The following is a 20,383-nucleotide window of genomic DNA, read 5'->3' as shown; positions in this document are numbered from 1 at the left end:
TCGACCTCCTGGGCTCAAGGGTTCCTCTCACCTTAGCCTCCTGCACAGCTGGGGCCACAGGCACACACCACCACACCTGGTTAATTTTTTGATTTTTTTGTAGAGATGGGGTCTCATGTTGTTGCCTAGGCTGGTCTCAAACTCCTGGGCTCAAGCTATCCTACGCCTTCGCCTCCCAAAGTGTTGGGATTACAGGCATCAGCCACCATGCCCAGCTATTTCCCACTTTTGATATCACAAATAATGCTGCAACAAATTTTTTTGTACATAGATCTTTGAAAAAAATATGCCTTATTTTGTCTTGTGTATTGCTTATACATAAGACAGTTTTAATGACCAATGAACTTGAAAATATCTATTGACATATCATGTTGATAAATTTTGAATATCACTGCCCTTTTGTAGTCAGTCCAAAATCTATAAGTTTTTCTATTAATAGTAAGTATAAGATCTATTCTTCTGGCTGGATGCCGTGGCTCACACCTGTAATCCTAGCACTTTGGGAGGCTGAGGCAGTTGGATCACTTGAGGTCAGGAGTTTGAGACCAGCCTGGCCAATATGGTGAAACCCCGTCTCTACTAAAAATACAAAAATTAGCCAGGCATGGTGGTGTGTGCCTGTAATCCCAGCTGCTCTCGAGGCTGAAGCAGGAGAAATGCTTGAACCTGAGAGGCGGAGGTTGCAGTTGAGCCGAGATCGTGCCATTGCACTCCAGCCTGGGCAACAAAGTGAGATTCTGTCTCAAAAAAAAAAAAAAAAAAATTCTATTCTTACCTTTCTAACCATTTCTGTCTTCTTTACATGCTTTCTTTCTCTCAAGCCTGTATGTCTTTAAGGTTCAGTCCTAAATCTTTACTGCTTCTCTCCAGTGTGTTCCTCCTCTTGACATCTCATTCAGGTATTCACCTTCATCACTCATTTCCAAAAAGATGACTTTACACTTTGCCTTCCTTTGGAATTCCACTTCCTTATTTCTATGTGTGTTGGACTCCACATGGTATTTCTAGATCCTAGCACAGTGCGTATCAGTTGATATTCCCAATGTATGTTCCTCCACGTGTTACTGTGGGAGAAAAGTTTCAATGGCAAATAACTTAAACAGGATAATGTTAAGCATATTTATTTACTGCAGAACTACTCAAAAGTTTTAATATGTAAAAGGAATATAATATATCCACTTATATGAAGTACCTAGAGTAGTCAGTTCATAGAGACAGAAAGTAGAATGGTGGTAGCCAGAGCTGGGGGCAAGGAGAAATGGAGAGTTACTGTTTAATGGGTCGTAGTTCCAGTTTTGCAAGATGGAAAGAGTTCGGGAGATGGATAGTAGTAATCATTGCAAAACAATGAGGATGTAATGAATATTACAAAACTGTACACTTAGAAATGGTTAAGATGATGTGTATCTCCTCCAAATCTCATGTTGAAATGTGATCCCTAATGCTGAGGTACGGTCTAGTGAGAGGTGTTTGGGTAATGGGGATAGATTTCTCATGAATGGCTTCGTGCCCTTCTTGCTCATGCAAGATCTGATTGTTTAAAAGAGCGTAGCAGCCTAAGCAACAGAGTGAGACCTGTTTTTACAAAAAATTTTAAAAATTAGCTGGAGGTGGTGGCACGCCCCTGTGGTCCCAGCTACATGGGAGGCTGAGACAAGGAGGATTGCTTGAGCCCAAGAGGTTGAGGCTGCAGTGAGCTGTGAATGTGCCACTGTACTCCAGCATGGGTAACAGGGTGAGATCCTGTAAGAAAAAAGAAAAGAAAAGAAAAAGAGAAGAGAAGAGAGAAAAGAGAGAGAGAGAAAGAGAGAGAGAGAAGGAAAGAGAGAAAGAGTGAAAGAGAAAGAAAGGAGAGAAAGAAACAAAGAGAAAGAAAGAAAGAGAAAGAAAGGAAGGAAGAAAGGAAAAGAAAAAAGAATAGAATAAAATAAAATAGAAAAGAAAAAAAAGAGTGTGGCACTCCCTCTCTCTTGCCATTTGACACACCTGCTTGCACTTTGCTTTCAGACATGACTGTAAGCTTCCTGAGCCCTCACCAGAAGCAAGCACCCCACTTCTTGTACAGCCTGCAGAACTGTGAGTCAAAATAATCATCTTTTCTTTATAAATTACCCAGTCTCAGGTATTCCTTTATAGCAATGCAAATGGACTAACATAGGTATTAAATTTTATGTTATGTGTATTTTACCAAAATTTTAAAAAAAGGATACATCAGTGTTTCCTGAACTTACTTATTCATGAAACTCCTTTTCTAAACAGTACCACTGATGGGACTCTTCCTTGCAATACACTTTCCATTCCTAGGTTATAAATTCCTACAGGCCAAAAACTATGGTTAGTATTTCTTTATAGTCCCACAGTACTTAGTTTGTTGACAAATTTAAAAGTGATCTTTATAGCAAGAGCAGGACATTTAGTCTGACTGCTAACCTTTTTCTTTTTTTCCTTTTTTTAAATTGAGATTGAGTCTAACACCCTATGTTAGCCAGGGTGGTCTTGAACTCCTGCCCTCAAGCAATTCTCCCACCTAGGCCTCCCAAAGTGCTGGGATTACAAGTGTGCGCTATGGTGCCCAGCCTGACTGTTAATCTTTGTTCTAAGTCAATGCTTTTCACTTTAGCACTATGAACATTTGGACTGCATACTTTTTTGTTGTGGGGGAATAGGGCACAGATTTGTACACTGTAAGATATTTAGCACCACTTCTGGTCTCTATCCATTAGATGCCAGTAGTGTCCCTCAAAAATGTCTCCAGACTTTGCCAATGTCCCTTGGGGAGCAAAATCACCTCCAATTGAGAACAACTTGTGTAGTTAATATTACCTTAAAAAGTACAGTAAAAGGGCCGGGCGCGGTGGCTCATGCCTGTAATCCCAGCACTTTGGGAGGCTGAGGTGGGTGGATCACGAGGTCAGGAAATCGAGACCATCCTGGCTAACATGGTGAAACCCCGTCTCTACTAAAAATACAAAAAATTAGCCGGGTGTGGTGGCAGGCGCCTGTAGTCCCAGCTACTTGGGAGGCTGAGGCGCTGAGGCAGAAGAATGGCGTGAACCCGGGAGGTGGAGCTTGCCGTGAGCCGAGATCACGCCACTGCACTCCAGCCTGGGCGACAGAGCAAGACTGTCTCAAAAAAAAAAAAAAAAAAGTACAGTAAAAGGAAAGAGAGCATGTCTACAACTAGATTTATGAATTACTATGCATAAATACATACTTTATCCCTAGCAACTCTGCCTACACAAAACATAAACAGCCACAAAACCTCTTTTAGATCAAATTAGCAAATACAGAGTACCTACAATGGTATCCATCTGTACAGTTTAACAGCCAGTAGCCATGTCAGTACTGAGCACTTGCAATGTGGCTAGTCTGAACTCAGACATACTCTAAGTATAAAATTCACACTGGATTTCAAAAATTAAGTATGGAAAGATTTAAGACTCAAAAAAATTAAAAAAAAATTTTTTTAGAGACAGGATCTCACTCTGTCACCAGGCTGGAGTGCAGTGGTACAATCATAGCTCACTGCAGCATTGAAATCCTGGGCTCAAGGGATCCTCTTGCCTCAGCCTTCAGAGAAGAGAAGACCACAGGTACGCACTATCATGCCTGGAAAATTTTTAATTTTTTGTAGAGGAGGGGTCTTGCTATGTTGCCCAGGCTAGTCTCAAACTCCTAGCCTCAAGCAACCTTCCCACCTGGGCCTCCCAAAGCACTGGGATTATAGGCATGAGACCATGTCTGCCCAATTTAACACTTTTTAACGTTGATTACATGATAAACAATATCTTGGATATACTGTTACCTGTATTACTAAAATTAATTTCACCTATTTCTTTTCACTTTTTAAAACATGGCTATTTTACAATTTATAACTACAGATATCACTCACATTGTAGCTTACATTGTATTTCCACCAGATAGCACTAATCTGTACACTTCAACTGTACTGCAACTTCTGGGAAACTCTGTATTTCTGGTTCAACGGGCATATCAGTCTTCTTGGAAGGCAAGTTACCATCACTGCCAACTTAGGCAAGGATGTAGTTTCTGACTATTCTAGTGTGTGTGTTCAAGGTATGAGGATTTTAACCAGATACTCAAAGGTAATCCAGCCCATGGCAAGATTATCACAAGAAGATACACACTCATGAAGTTGTTGAAAGCTTACCAAGGAAAATGGCTACAGATTTTTAAGGAATTCAAACTCCCCCTTAGGCCAATACATCCTTTTCTGGATAACTTATCTTTCAAAGAGTTACTATCAAATAGTATGCCCTTGGATTTTATGCCATTTGCCATTTGAAAACATTAAATATATTTGTCTAAGTATTATTTCCTCTATTTTTCACAAAAGCCCTGAGAGATAGTTAGGGACAGTTATTATATACATTGTTACAATACAGCCTGAGAGTTGTGTTTCAGGAGGGGACCTATACATGACTGCAGCTGATTCTGTGTTTCAACTCCACTTCCAAATTTCTCAGTATTCTATCTTAATCAGAAAAACAGACATGCATGCATTAAAACATTTAGGAAACCCCCTAAACGTTCTTAAGTTAACTAAAGAAGTTGACAATACCAAGGGCTTTTGTTTTTCAGGCTGTGAAAGAAAATATCTTGGGCCCCAAAATCACTAAGCTACAAGGAAAATTCAAGCTGGGAACTGCTTAGGGCAAACCTGCCTCCCATTCTACTCAAAGTCATCCCTCTGCTCACTGAGATAAATGCATATCTGATTGCTTCCTTTAGAAAGGCTAATTAGAAACTCAAAAGAATGCAGCAGTTGGTCTCCCACCTACCTGTGACCTGGAAGCCCCCTCCCTGCTTCGAGTTGTCCTACCTTTCCAGACTGAACCAATGTTCATTTTACATATATTGACTGATGTTTCATGTCTCCTAAAATGTATAAAACCAAGCTGTGATCTGACCACCCTGGGCACATGTCATCGGAACCAACCTTGGCAAAATAAACTTCCTTTTTTTTTTGAGAGAGACAGTCTCACTCTGTCCACCCAGGCTGGAGTGCAGTAGCACAATCTCAGCTCACTGCAACCTCCGCCTCTTGGTGCAAGCGATTTTCATGTCTCAGCCTCCCAAGTAGCTGGGATTACAGGCATTTGCCACCACACCTGGCTAATTTTTGTATTTTGGTAGAGACAGAGTTTCACCATGTTGGCCAGGCTGGTCTTGAACTCTTGACCTCAGATGATCCGCCTGCCTTGGCCTTCCAAAGTGCTGGGATTACAGGCGTGAGCCACCGGGCCCAACTGGCAAACTTTCTAAATTAATTGAGACCTGTCTCAAATTTTCGGGGTTCCCATTTGGTAACCATAAAGGGATTCTGAGTGGAGGTGCCCTGACCTTTGACAAATCTCCTATCAGTGCTTGGTACCAGCATGAGCTAACTTTATGGATCAAACTGACAGATAGGACTAGCTGGATTTCCTAGGCCAACTAAGAATCCCTAAGCCTAGCTGGGAAGGTGACCGCATCCACCTTTAAACACGGGGCTTGCAACTTAGCTCACACCCAATCAATCAGAGAGCTCACTAAAATACTAATTAGGCAAAAACAGGAGGCAAAGAAATACCCAATCATCTATTTTGAGAGCACAGTGGGAGGGACAAGGATCGGGATACAAACGGCATCCGAGCTGGCAACAGCAACCCTCTTTGGGTCCCCTCCCTTTGTATGGGAGCTCTGTTTTCACTCTATTAAATCTTGCAACTGCACTCTTCTGGTCCATGTTTGTTAAGACTCGAGCTGAGCTTTCGCTCGCCATCCACCACTGCTGTTTGCCGCCGTCGCAGACCCGCCACTGACTCCCATCTCTCCGGATCCAGCAGGGTGTCCGCTGTGCTGCTGATCCAGCGAGGCGCCCCTTGCCACTCCTGATCGGGCTAAAGGCTTGCCATTGTTCCTGCACAGCTAAGTGCCTGGGTTTGTCCTAATCAAGCTGAACACTAGTCACTGGGTTCCACGGTTCTCTTCCGTGACCCCCGTCTTCTAATAGAGCTATAACACTCACCACATGGCCCAAGATTCCATTCCTTGGAATCCATGAGGCCAAGAACCCCAGGTCAGAGAACACGAGGCTTGCCACCATCTTGGAAGTGGCCCACCACCATCTTGGGAGCTCTGGGAGCAAGGACCCCCGGTAACATTTTGGCGACCACGAAGGGACATCCAAAGCAATGAGTAATATTGGACCACTTTCGCTTGCTATTCTGTCCTATCCTTCCTTAGAATTGGAGGAAAATACTGGGCACCTGTCAGCCAGTTAAAAATGATTAGCGTGGCCGCCGGACTTGAGACTCAGGTGTGAGGCTATCTAGGGAAGGGCTTTCTAACAACCCCCACCCCTTCTGGGTTGGGGACATTGGTCTTCTTGGAGCCAGCTTCCACTTTCAATTTTCTTGGGGAAGCTGAGGGCTGACTAGAGGCAGAAAGCTGTCATCCCGAACTTCCGGCATTAGCCTGTTGAGATCATGGCGCAGCCAGAAGTCTCTACTCAACAGTTGCCCATGTGTGCGCCCCTACCTTTCCTTCTGACCCATACCTCATGGGTCCTGACCACGACTTTCTTGAAAGTGTAGCCCCAAAATTCTCCTTACCTTTGAATCTACTTCCTCTGATCCTTGCCTCCTAGGTACTAATGGTTCACACTTTCATTTCCTCTAGCAAGTTGTATCTCCAAAGGGATCTAGGGAGGCTCTGTACTGTGTCCTTAGGCACCTGGGCTGTAACCCAGGGAGTCTTATCACTGGTGTCCCTCCCGATTTAGGTATGCAGCTCTCAACATGGGCAGTTATGTGGGACCCGTTCCCCACCACCCTTGCCAGGGACCCAAGTTTGTAATGGCTAAGAGAGAGAGACGGAGAGAGAGCGACGGAGACAGAGAGAGATGGAGAGAGAGACAAAGATGGAGTCAAAGACAAAAAGAAAGAAAAAGATAGAAATAGTAAAAAAAAAAAAAAAGTGTGCCCTATTCCTTTAAAAGCCAGGGTAAATTTAAAACCTGTAATTGATAATTGAAGGTCTTCTCCGTGACTCTATAACACTCCAGTACCACTGCTGTCAATGTAAATAAGGGCGCAGCCCAAAAGCACTGAGGCCACTGGCAACCCGTAGCTTTCCTATAAAAAATCCTTAACCCAGTAACCCGTGGATGGGCCAAATGCATTCAGTCAGTAGCAGCAACTGCTTTGCTAAAAGTAGAAAAGTAACTTTTAGAGGAAACCTCGTTGTGAGCACACCTCACCAGTTAAATTATTCTAAGTCAAAAAAAAGCAAAAAGGTAGCTTACTAAATCAAAAATCTTAAAGTATAGGGCTATTATGTTAGAAAAGGGTAATGTAACTCCAACCACTGATAATTCCCTTAACCCAGCAGATTTCCTAACAAAGGATTTAAATCTTAATTACCATACAAAGGTCCGACCAGACCTAGGAGGAACTCCCTTCAGGACAGGACGATAGACGGTTCCTCCCAGGTGATTGAGGGAAAAAACCACAATAGGTATTTAGTAATTGATAGAGAGACTCGTGTGGAAGCAGAGTTAGAAAAACTGCCTAATAATTGGTCTCCTCAAACGTGCGAGCTGTTTGCACTCAGCCAAGCTCATATTTACATAATCAAAAGACTATCTCAATCCTGACTCAAAAGTTTTGCTACACCGCTCTAAAATGAATTTGCATAAGACTGTTGTTTATGGGAATGCATCTTGATGGGGCAGCTGGGTTGTTATGAAATACCCAGGAACCCAGGCCAGTTCTAGGACTCACCCGAGCACAAAGGCAATGTTGGGCACGCTGGTAAAGGACCACTAGAATCCAGCAGCCCAGACCCCTTTCTTTATGGTCAAGAAAGGTGGGAAAATAGGTGCAGGACTGCTACATCAGTGAGTGTAACTAATCCGATAAGCAGAGTCCATGGGTGGTTACGCACCCTGAAAAAGAATAAGCATTAGGCCCTTAAAGGACGCTTTAGGACTAATGCTCATCAGAAAATGACTAGGGGTGCTGGCATCCCTATGTTCTTTTTTCAGATGGGAAACGTTCCCCCCATCCCAAGGCAAAAACGCCCTTAAGATGTATTCTGGAGAATAAGGACCAATTTGACCGTCAGACGCTAAGAAAGAATTGACTTATATTCTTCTGCAGTACCGCCTGGCCACGATATCCTCTTCAAGGGGGAGAAACCTGGCCTCCTGAGGGAAGTATAAATTATAACACCATCTTACAGCTAGACCTCTTCTGTAGAAAGGAGGGCAAATGGAGTGAAGTGCCATATGTGCAAACTTTCTTTTCATTAAGAGACAACTCACAATTATGTAAAAAGTGTGGTTTATGCCCTACAGGAAGCCCACAGAGTCTACCTCCCTATCCCAGCATCCCCCCGACTCCTTCCCCAACTAATAAGGACCCCCCTTTTACCCAAAGGTCCAAAGGAGGTAGACAAAGGGATAAACAATGAACCAAACAGTGCCAATATTCCCCGATTACGCCCCCTCCAAGCAGTGGGAGGAGCAGAATTCGGCCCAGCCAGAGTGCATGTACCTTTTTCTCTCTCAGACTTAAAGCAAATTAAAATAGACCTAGGTAAATTCTCAGATAACCCTGATGGCTATACTGATGTTTTACAAGGGTTAGGACAATCTTTTGATCTGACATGGAGAGATATAATGTTACTGCTAAATCAGACACTAACCCCAAATGAGAGAAGTGCCGCCATAACTGCAGCCCAAGAGTTTGGTGATCTCTGGTATCTCAGTCAGGTCAATGATAGGATGACAACAGAGGAAAGAGAACGATTCCCCACAGGCCAGCAGGCAGTTCCCAGTGTAGACCCTCATTGGGACACAGAATCAGAACATGGAAATTGGTGCCGCAGACATTTGCTAACTTGTGTGCTAGGACTAAGGAAAACTAGGAAGAAGCCTATGAATTATTCAGTGATGTCCACTATAACACAGGGGAAGGAAGAAAATCCTACTGCCTTTCTGGTGAGACTAAGGGAGGCACTGAGGAAGCATACCTCTCTGTCACCTGACTCTATTGAAGGCCAACTAATCTTAAAGGATAAGTTTATCAGTCAGCTGCAGACATTAGAAAAAAACTTTAAAAGTCCGCCTTAGGCCCGGAGCAAAACTTAGACCCTATTGAACTTGGCAACCTCGGTTTTTTATAATAGAGATCAGGAGGAGCAGGCAGAATGGGACAAATGGGATAAAAAAAGGCCACCGCTTTAGTCCTGACCCTCAGGCAAGCCGACTTTGGAAGCTCTGGAAAAGGGAAAAGCTGGGCAAATTGAATGCCTAATAGGGCTTGCTTCCAGTGTGGTCTACAAGGACACTTTAAAAAAGACTGTCCAAGTAGAAATAAGCCGCCCCCTCGTCCATGCCCCTTATGTCAAGGGAATCACTGGAAGGCCCATTGCCCCAGGGGACGAAGGTCCTCTGAGTCAGAAGCCACTAACCAGATGATCCAGCAGCAGGACTGAGGGTGCCCGGGGCAAGCGCCAGCCCATGCCATCACACTCACAGGGCCCCGGGTATGCTTGATCATTGAAGGCCAGGAGGTTAACTGTCTCCTGGACACTGGCATGGCCTTCTCAGTCTTACTCTCCTGTCCCAGACAACTGTCCTCCAGATCTGTCAATATCCAAGGGGTCCTAGGACAGCCTAGATACTTCTCCCAGCCACTAAGTTGTGACTGGGGAACTTTACTCTTTTCACATGCTTTTCTAATTATGCCTGAAAGCCCTACTCCCTTGTTAGGGAGATAAATTCTAGCAAAAGCAGGGGCCATTATATATCTGAACATAGGAGAAGGAACACCTGTTTGTTGTCCCCTGCTTGAGGAAGGAATTAATACTAAAGTCTGGGCAACAGAAGGACAATATGGATGAGCAAAGAATGCCCGTCCTATTCAAGTTAAAGGATTCCGCCTCCTTTCCCTACCAAAGGCAGTGCCCCTTAGACCCGAGGCCCAACAAGGACTCCAAAAGATCGTTAAGGACTTAAAAGCCCAAGGCCTAGTAAAACCATGCAATAGCCCCTGCAATACTCCAATTTTAGGAGTACAGAAACCCAACAGACAGTGGAGGTTAGTGCAAGATCTCAGGATTATCAATGAGGCTGTTCTTCCTCTATACCCAGCTATACCTAACCCTTGTCCTCTGCTTTCCCAAAAACCTCAGAAAGCAGAGTGGTTTACAGTCCTGGACCTTAAGGACGCCTTTTTCTGCATCCCTGTACATCCTGACTCTCAATTCTTGTTTGCCTTTGAAGATCCTTCGAACCCAATGTCTAAACTCACCTGGACTGTTTTACCCCAAGGGTTCAAGGATAGCCCCCATCTATTTGGCCAGGCATTAGCCCAAGACTTGAGCCAATTCTCATACCTGGACACTCTTGTCCTTCGGTACGGGGATGATTTAATTTTAGCCACCCGATCAGAAACCTTGTGCCATCAAGCCACCCAAGCACTCTTAAATTTCCTTGCTACCTGTGGCTACAAGGTTTCCAAACAAAAGGCTCAGTTCTGCTCACAGCAGGTTAAATACTTAGGGCTAAAATTATCCAAAGGCACCAGGGCCCTCAGTGAGGAATGTATCCAGCCTATACTGGCTTATCCTCACCCCAAAACCCTAAAGCAACTAAGAGGGTTCCTTGGCATAACAAGCTTCTACCGAATATGGATTCCCAGGTACAGCGAAATAGCCAGGCCATTATACACACTAATTAAGGAAACTCAGAAAGCCAATACCCATTTAGTAAGATGGACACCTGAAGCAGAAGCGGCTTTCCAGGCCCTAAAGAAGGCCCTAACCCAAGCCCCAGTGGTAAGCTTGCCAATGGGGCAAGACTTTTCTTTATATGTCACAAAAGAAACAGGAATAGCTCTAGGAGTCCTTATAGAGGTCTGAGGGACCAGCTTGCAACCCGTGGCATACCTGAGTAAGGAAATTGATGTAGTGGCAAAGGGTTGGCCTCATTGTTTACGGGTAGTGGCAGCAATAGCAGTCTTAGTATCTGAAACAGTTAAAATAATACAGGAAAGAGATCTTACTGTGTGGACATCTCATGATGTGAACGGCATACTCACTGCTAAAGGAGACTTGTGGCTGTCAGACAACCGTTTACTTAAATATCAGGCTCTGTTACTTGATGGGCCAGTGCTGTGACTGTGCACTTGTGCAACTCTTAACACAGCCACGTTTCTTCCAGACAATGAAGAAAAGATAGAACACAAATGTTAACAAGTAATTGCTCAAACCTATGCTGCTCAAGGGGACCTTTTAGGGGTTCCCTTGACTGATCCCAACCTCAACTTGTATACTGATGGAAGTTCCTTTGCAGAAAAAGGACTTTGAAAAGCGGGGTATGCAGTGGTCAGTGATAATGGAATACTTGAAAGTAATCCCCTCACTCCAGGAACTAGTGCTCAGCTTGCAGAACTAATAGCCCTCACTCGGGCACTAGAATTAGGAGAAGGGAAAAGGGTAAATATATATACAGACTGCATACCTAGTCCTCCATGCCCATGCAGCAATATAGAGAGATGGGAGTTCCTAACTTCCGAGGGAACACCTATCAAACATCAGAAAGTCATTAGGAGACTACTATTGGCTGTACAGAAACCTAAAGAGGTGGCAGTCTTACACTGCCAGGGTCACCAGAAAGGAAAGGAAAGGGAAATAGAAAGGAACTGCCAAGCAGATATTGAAGCCTAAAGAGTGGCAAGGCAGGACCTTCCATTAGAAATGCTTATAGAAGGACCCCCAGTCTTCTATAATTGTCCCTGTTTGTAGATGACATGATTGTATATTTAGAAAACCCCATCATCTCAGCCCAAAATCTCCTTGAGCTGATAAGCAACTTCAGCAAAGTCTCAGGATACAAAATCAATGTGCAAAAATCACAAGCATTCCTACACACCAGTAACAGAGAGCCAAATCATGAGTGAACTCCCATTCACAATTGCTTCAAAGAGAATAAAATACCTAGGAATCCAACTTACAAGAGATGTGAAGGACCTCTTCAAGGAGAACTACAAACCGCTGCTCAATGAAATAAAAGAGGACACAAACAAATGGAAGAACATTCCATGCTCATGGATAGGAAGAATCAATATCGTGAAAATGGCCATACTGCCCAAGGTAATGTATAGATTCAATGCCATCCCCATCAAGCTACCAATGACTTTCTTCACAGAAATGGAAAAAACTACTTTAAAGTTCATATGGAACCAAAAAAGAGCCTGCACTGCCAAGACAATCCTAAGCCAAAAGAACAAAGCTGGAGGCATCATGCTACCTGACTTCAAACTATACTACAAGACTACAGTAACCAAAACAGCATGGTACTGGTACCAAAACAGAGATATAGACCAATGGAACAGAACAGAGCCCTCAGAAATAATATCACACATCTACAACCATCTGATCTTTGACAAACCTGACAAAAACAAAAAATGGGGAAAGGATTCCCTTTTAATAAATGGTGCTGGGAAAACTGGCTAGCCATATGTAGAAAGCTGAAACTGGATCCCTTCCTTACACCTTATACAAAACTTAATTCAAGATGGATTAAAGACTTAAATGTTAGGCTTAAAACCATAAAAACCCTAGAAGAAAACCTAGACAATACCATTCAGGACATAGGCATAGGCAAGGACTTCATGTCTAAAACACCAAAAGCAATGGCAACAAAAGCCAAAATTGACAAATGGGATCTAATTAAACTAAAGAGCTTCTGCACAGCAAAAGAAACTACAATTAGAGTGAACAGGCAACCTACAGGATGGGAGAAAATTTTTACAATCTACCCATCTGACAAAGGGCTAATATCCAGAATCTACAAAGAACTTCAACAAATTTACAAGAAAAAATCAAACAACCCCATCAAAAAGTGGGCAAAGGATATGAACAGACACTTCTCAAAAGAAGACATTTATGCAGCCAACAGACACATGAAAAAATGCTCACCATCACTGGCCATCAGAGAAATGCAAATCAAAACCACAATGAGATACCATCTCACACCAGTTAGAATGGCGATCATTAAAAAGTCAGGAAACAACAGGTGCTGGACAGGATGTGGAGAAACAGGAACACTTTTACACTGTTGGTGGGATTGTAAACTAGTTCAACCATTGTGGAAGACACTGTGGCGATTCCTCAAGGATCTAGACCTAGAAATACCATTTGACCCAGCAATCCCATTACTGGGTATATACCCAAAGGATTATAAATCATGCTGCTGTAAAGACACATGCACATGTATGTTTACTGCAGCACTATTCACAATAGCAAAGACTTGGAACCAACCCAAATGTCCATCAATGATAGACTGGATTAAGAAAATGTGGCACATATACACCATGAAATACTATGCAGCCATAAAAAAAGATGAGTTCATGTCCTTTGTAGGGACACGGATGAAGCTGGAAACCATCATTCTCAGCAAACTATTGCAAGGACACGAAACCAAATACCGCATGTTCTCACTCATAGATGGGAATTGAACAATGAGAACATTTGGACACAGGGTGGGGAACATCACACACCAGGGCCTGTTGTGGGGTGGGGGGAGGGGCGAGGGATAGCATTAGGAGATATACCTAATGTAAATGACGAGTTAATGGGTGCAGCACACCAACATGGCACATGTATACATATGTAACAAACCTGCACGTTGTGCACATGTACCCTAGAACTTAAAGTATAATAAGAAAATAAAAAAACAGTCACTCAGGGGCTGGGTGCACCGACTCATGTCTGTAATCCCAGCACTTTGGGAGGCCAAGGCAGTCAGATCACTTGAGGTCAGGAGTTTGAGACTAGCTTGGCCAACATGGTGAAACCCTGTCTCTACTAAATATACAAAAAATAAAAATTAGCTGGGCGTGGTGGCAGGCGCCTGTAATCCCACCTACTCAGGAGTCTGACGCAGGAGAATAACTTGAACACAGGAGGCAGACGCTGCACTGAGCTGAAATCACGCAACTGCACTCCAGCCTGGGTGACAGAATGAGACTCTATCTCAAAAAAAAAAAAAAAAAAATGGTGAACAAGTTCTGTCTAATTCAAAGCTCATTTAGGCCAGGGGCGGCGGCTCAAGCCTGCAGTCCCAGCACTTTGGGGGGCCATGGCATGCAGATTACTTGAAGTTAGTTCAAGACCAGCCTGATCAACATGGTGAAATGGTGAAACCCTGTGCCTACTATAAATACAAAATTAGTTGGGCATTGTGGTGCACCTGTAATCCCAGCTACTCAAGAGGCTGAGGCAGGAGAATCACTTGAACCCAGGAGGCAGAGGTTGCAGTGAGCCAAGATCGGGCCATTGCGTTCCAGCCTGGGTGCCAGAGCAAGACTCTGTCTCAGATAAAAAACAAACAAACAAACAAACCCCACAAAACTTATTTAAAGGTTATGTATACAACAAGGTAAAGGAATCAGGAAATGAGATGTTGTAAAGGAAGTTATAAAACATAATTTTTTTGTGTGTGTGGTAAGAAAGCTTAAAAGAGAAATAATTTTATATGAGAAAGAATACTGTATGGTAAATTTAGTCCTAAGATAAAAGTTCAAGCATGTCATGAATGGTCTGTGTAAGTCACAATAAGAGGATTTGTTTTAAAAAAAATTGTATATGATCATGTTGTTTACAATTAAAAGGAAATTATAATGCTCTTTCTAGAGACTGGGTTTTATGTTAAAAAACAAAGACACATATACACTAAATTATTGGTTAGAAAAATAAAATTTTCTTAAGGGGTTAACTTCCTCTTAATAAATTATAAGAGAATTTGCCTGCGAATGGTGGCTTCTGCCTGTAATCCCAGCACTTTGGGAGGCCAAGACAGGCGGATCACTTGAGGTCAGGAGTTGTAGACCAGCCTGGCCAACGTAGTGACACCTTGTCTCTAACAAAAATACAAAAATTAGCCAGGCCTGGTGGCATGTGCCTGTAGTCCCAGCTACTTGGCAGGCTGAGGCACAAGAATTGCTTGAACCCGAGAGGCAGAGGCTGCAGTGAGCCGAGATTGCACCAGTGCACTCCAAACTGGGCAACAGAGCGAGACTCTATCTCAAAAAAAAAAAATTTATAAGATAATTTAATATTTTTTTTTAAACTGAAAGTTCAATTTTTATTGCATCTTGCCATTTTTTTTTCAGCTTTCTCTCCCCTTTAAAAAGGCACGTTGTCTTAAAGGTCTAAAGGAAGTGTTTTCTTCCAACATCATGTTCTGTGCATTGCAGAAGGTCTTTTCTTTTGCTTTTTGGTAACTGACCTAACAGAGTTTACATTTTGTTGAAATAATTCCTATGTTTAGGAAAAAACTGAGATTAAAAAAAATTTTTTTAATTAACATGATTACAGCTGGGTATTTTCCTGTATGTGCTTTTAAAGTCTTTGTGACATAAGGTTATAGGGCTTTGACTCCTGGGTCTAAAAAGGACACCAAGTCCTCCTAAATCTTAAACACTGACAGCAATTGAAGCTGTCATCTTCAGGCTCCGTAGAAGATGCCAATCAAAATAAACTGCATTCCTGAGATACAGGGCCAGAAATTAAAAGCATTCAACTCCTCAAGGCCCAGAGACTATCGAAGAAGAGGTGGGCACATGAGACTGTAAGGTCCAAATTTGAAAGATAAAATAAGTTCAGTTTCTCTATAAATTAATGATTAATGTCAAAGGCACAATGATGCAAGATCAGCTTATGGGCCCCTGTAATCAGATTAACAAGGTTTTCTTGACACATTAACTGACTCCTTAATAAAGGTTATAAAGGCTTATGGAAGTTATATCTTTTGTTTTCTTTTTTTTTTTTTTGAGATGGAGTCTCGCCCTGTCACCCAGGCTGGAACCACGGTGGCTCAATCTCAGCTCACTGTAACCTCCGCCTCCTGGCTTCAAGTGATTCTCCTGCCTCAGCCTCCCGAGTAGCTGGGACTACAGATGCGTGCCACCACACTCGGCTAATTTTTTTTAGTAGAGGAGGGGTTTCCATGTTGGCCAGGATGGTCTTGATCTCCTGACCACCTGATCCACCCACCTCGGCCTCCCAAAGTGCTGGGATTATAGGTGTGAGCCACCACGCCCAGTTAGAAGTTACATCTTATGGTCAAGTTTAAAATTTTATAGATTGTTTATAAAATTTTGAAAACAAATTTAATTAGCTTCATGCTGTTTTTATTAGGGCTTATTGTTTGGAAAGTTAAGTCTCCTCTCTCAAAGAATGAAGGTTTTCACCTTTTAATGAAATCCTTGTTATCACTTTGGTTAAATGAATGATTTATTTTATAATGACCTGTGATCCTATTTTTGTGATATCAGGTGTTTTAAACATTTGATATTTGACAAACTTTCCAAAATCAAATTATAAATTATGTCTTTCTGACCTAATTAGTCCTTTAAGATATTAGGTTCCCTAAAGTCCAAAAATGGCATAATTTGGCTTATTTGGTACAAAAATTACACAGGAAGCACTGTCGAATATGTGACAGTGTTTGGCTTTGAGATGTATTTGTATAAATATGTTATTGGTATGTGTTCCAAAACTATGGGAAATTCCTGTAATTCTGATATGACCTAGTGTACATTATCAGTAATAATCATAATTGTTACGTTAAAATTATTGTGTGCTACAGAGGAGAGGTAACAAATTTCCTTGTCAATTGTGTCTTTGACTATGGCGGCCCTAAAACTTTAATCATCCAGGCACAATTGTTGTGTTGTTTTGATCCTCTTTAGAAAGTGCTTTTTTTTGTTGTTGCTGTTGTTGTTTTTTGAGATTCATTAAGTGTTTTATTCTTGATAATGTTTTCTTTGTTAAATTTGTTTTTTTTAATTATACTTTAAGTTCTAGGGTACATGTGCACAATGTGCAGGTTTGTTATGTATACATGTGCCATGTTGGTTTGCTGCACCCATTAATTCGTCATTTACATTAGGTGTTTCTCCTAGTGCTATCCCTCCCCCATCCACCCACCCCACGACAGGCCCCGGTGTGTGATGTTCCCCGCCCTGTGTCCAAATGTTCTCATTGTTCAATTCCCAACTATGAGTGAGAACATGTGGTGTTTGGTTTTCTGTCCTTGTGATAGTTTGCTGAGAATGATGGTTTCCAACTTCATCCATGTCCCTACAAAGGACATGAACTCATCCTTTTTTATGGCTGCATAGTATTCCATGGTGTATATGTGTCATTTTTTCTTAATCCAGTCTATCATTGATGGACATTTGGGTTGGTTCCAAGTCTTTGCTATGGTGAATAGTGCTGCAATAAACATACGTGTGCATGTGTCTTTATCGTAGCATGATTTATAATCCTTTGGGTATATACCCAGTAATGGGATTGCTGGGTCAAATGGTATTTCTAGTTCTGGATCCTTGAGGAATCGCCACAGTGTCTTCCACAATGGTTGACCTAGTTTACACTCCCACCAACAGTATAAAAACATAACTATTCCTCCACATCCTCTCCAGCACCTGTTGTTTCCTCTTGAATGCAGGTCTCCAATAACTTTGGAGATTGTTACATGAGAATAGAGGAAAAACTTTCAGAACTCATGGAGAGCTAAAATGCTCATGAATATCAAGCAGAATAGGAATTAACTACAGGGACTGAACTAATCTTTTTGACTTTTTGCTTAAAACATTGCTGATCTTTTGCTTTGTTTTTCAGAGCCTTGAAACTTCTTTTGAGCTATTGACAGCTTTTAACAATTTAGTATAATCCAATCAACAAAATTTGGAGCATATTTGTTTCTCTCTACTTGATTTCTCCAGAATTTGTAAACTATTTGTGAGTATTCTTAACTTGTGCCAATACAGTTATTTGCATAAGTGCAATAAGAATCTGTTTTCATTTGTAACAGGACACAATTGGAGAAACTGATTATTTTACCAAGGCTTTGAGTGGAATGGTGTACTTTCCTTTAAGTAATCAAACCTGACTTATGGAGCCAATAAAAGCCCTTGGGAAAACTGGCCTCATACTTTACACAGTCCCTGTACAGGGTTTCTGATCTGTGCTAAGTAAAGAATGTCATTTTCTGACAGGTCCAGGAGCCCCTGGTTTATCATGGAACATCAAAAAGAGAGGAAATTCACCCTACTCATAGGTATTTGGTGGTACAAATCCAGGGCTGAGCTTGGCTTTAAAAAAATCTTATCTGAGATTCCTTCTATGGAACAAAGTTCCTTCAAACCCAATTTTAAAAAGCCTATGTGAAAAATAATTATTCTTGCTACACTTTATACAAATAATCTGGTCAAATATAATAAAGCACATCAGTCCTACCATGATTGGTCTTTAGTAAAAATGGAAAACTGCAGAGAGAAAAATTATGTTTCAAAACTTATAGTCCACTTGTTGTTAGATACTAGTCTTGCCTAATTTTTTCAATTTTTATTATTTTCTATAGTTTAGGCTGAATTCTAATTTTTCCTGGCTACAAGTCTCCAAAATAATATTTTTAATTTTTTTCTTCTTTCTTTTCCTTTTTTTTCTAATTAGGTGTCACTGAAAACAGCTGTGCTTTTGTAAACCCCTGCAAACTGGAGCTAGACAACTTAAACTTCAGAAGAAAATAACAGCAACCTATTTACACATATAAGCCACTTTCATACCTGCGTACTGATGTATGGACTTCAGAATAATGTGGCCTATGTATATTTTCCAGGATTGTTCTTTTGTTTGTTGTTTTCACCCTTCCTCCCCCTATTTTCTCTTCACAGGACATGGGAGTTCACAGCCTTCTAAAAATTAGCTTTCTTAATAACTTGGGACTTACCTGTCTAGGAATAAACCATCCTAGCATGAGAGATCAGATGAAATCTGGGACCAAAGACTCGTTTTTCTTTCAAAAACTTTCTCCAAAAATTTTTTTTTAAAAAAAGAAAAGGGGGCAAATGTAAAGGAAAATATCTTGGGCCCCCAAATCACTAAGTTAAAAGGAAAATTCAAGCTAGGAACTGCTTAGGGCAAACCTGCCTCCCATTCTATTCAAAGTCATCCCTCTGCTCACTGAGATAAATGTGTATCTGACTGCCTCCTTAGGAAAAGTAAATCAGAAACTCAAAAGAATGCAACCATTTGTCTCCCACCTACCCATGACCTGGAAGCCCCCTTCCTGCTTCAAGTTGTCCTGCCTTTCCAAACCCAACTAGTGTTCATTTTACATATATTGCTTGATGTCTTATATCTCCCTAAAATGTATAAAACCAAGCTGTGTTCTGACCACCTTGGGCACATGTTGTCAGGACCTCCTGAGGCTGTGTCACTGCATGCGGATCCTCAACCTTGGCAAAATAAACTTTCTAAATTAACTGAGACCTGTCTCAAATTTTTGGGGTTCACAAGGTTTAGTTATAAATGCTTCTTATGGAACATGATTTTCTTACAAGCGAGGCAGGAGAATAGGATCTGGAGGCAGGGAACCTAGGGCTGTTTCACGCTGACTTCCTAGAACTAAATTGAAAGTAAAACCCTAACTTTCCACACCAAGTAACAAAAGAACCAGAGGCTTCTCCCTTTCCAAACTCCCACCTTTTCTGTGTGGCAGATGGGAAATTGAAATTACCTCTGATTGGTTGCAAAAAGCAAAATTACGCTAAGAAGTAAGTTATCTCTTAAAAAAAATTACTCTTTCTGCAACCAATCAGATCTTCCCATAAAAGTGTAACTATGTAACTTCACTTCAGCCTCTGATTGCACACCACGTCTTTGTTTGCATAAAAGTGCAACTTTGTAACTTCACTTTAGCCTCTGATTGGTTGCTTTTCACAGCCAACTGTGGGTCACCACTTCATTTACATGAGATGAGTACCAAGTGGCCAATAGGAGACTTCAATGGGGTATTAGGGCCCTTGAGCTGCTGCTCCACACCCCAAACACAGCAGTGTCCTTGCATTTTCAAAAAATCCCTGCTTTTGGCGGGGCATGGTGGCTCATGCCTGTAATCCCAGCACTTCGGGAGGCCAAGGCAGGTGGATCACCTGAGGTCAGTAGTTTGAGACCAACCTGACCAACATGATGAAACCCTGTCTCTAATAAAAATACAGAATTAGCCAGGCTTGGTGGCGCATGCCTGTAATCATCCCAGCTACTTGGAAGGCTGAGGCATGAGAATCACTTGAACCCGGAAGGTGGAGGGTGCAGTGAGCCGAGATCGTGTCACTGCACTCCCGCCTGGGCAACAGAGCAAGACTCCATCTCAAAACAACAACAACAACAACAAACAAACACCTTCAAGGCCTGGCGTGGCGGCTCACACCAGTAATCCCAGCACTTTGGGAGGCGGAGGCAGACATTTCACCTGAGGTCGGGAGTTCGAGAGCAGCCTGACCAACATGGAGAAACC

At 42.1% G+C, this 20,383-nt stretch overlaps 1 protein-coding gene and 1 long non-coding RNA gene across 2 annotated transcripts in view; one reads left to right on the top strand and one right to left on the bottom strand.

Annotated features, from left to right (window-relative positions):
• The window catches only part of ACOT13 (acyl-CoA thioesterase 13), a 34,564-nt gene that overhangs the window by 13,280 nt on the left and 901 nt on the right, over positions 1 to 20,383 (bottom strand). The window lies entirely within an intron of this gene.
• On the top strand, positions 375 to 19,353 carry LOC129059900 (uncharacterized). Its single transcript, XR_008526072.2, has 3 exons — positions 375 to 2,076; positions 17,704 to 17,823; positions 18,538 to 19,353. It is a non-coding gene; the product is annotated as an uncharacterized LOC129059900 (long non-coding RNA).

This window comes from Pongo abelii, chromosome 5 (genome assembly GCF_028885655.2).
Source record: "Pongo abelii isolate AG06213 chromosome 5, NHGRI_mPonAbe1-v2.0_pri, whole genome shotgun sequence".
Classification (NCBI taxonomy): domain Eukaryota; kingdom Metazoa; phylum Chordata; class Mammalia; order Primates; family Hominidae; genus Pongo; species Pongo abelii.
The sequence above is the reverse complement of the archived record's forward strand: the minus strand, read 5'-3'. Positions and strand labels throughout refer to the sequence as shown.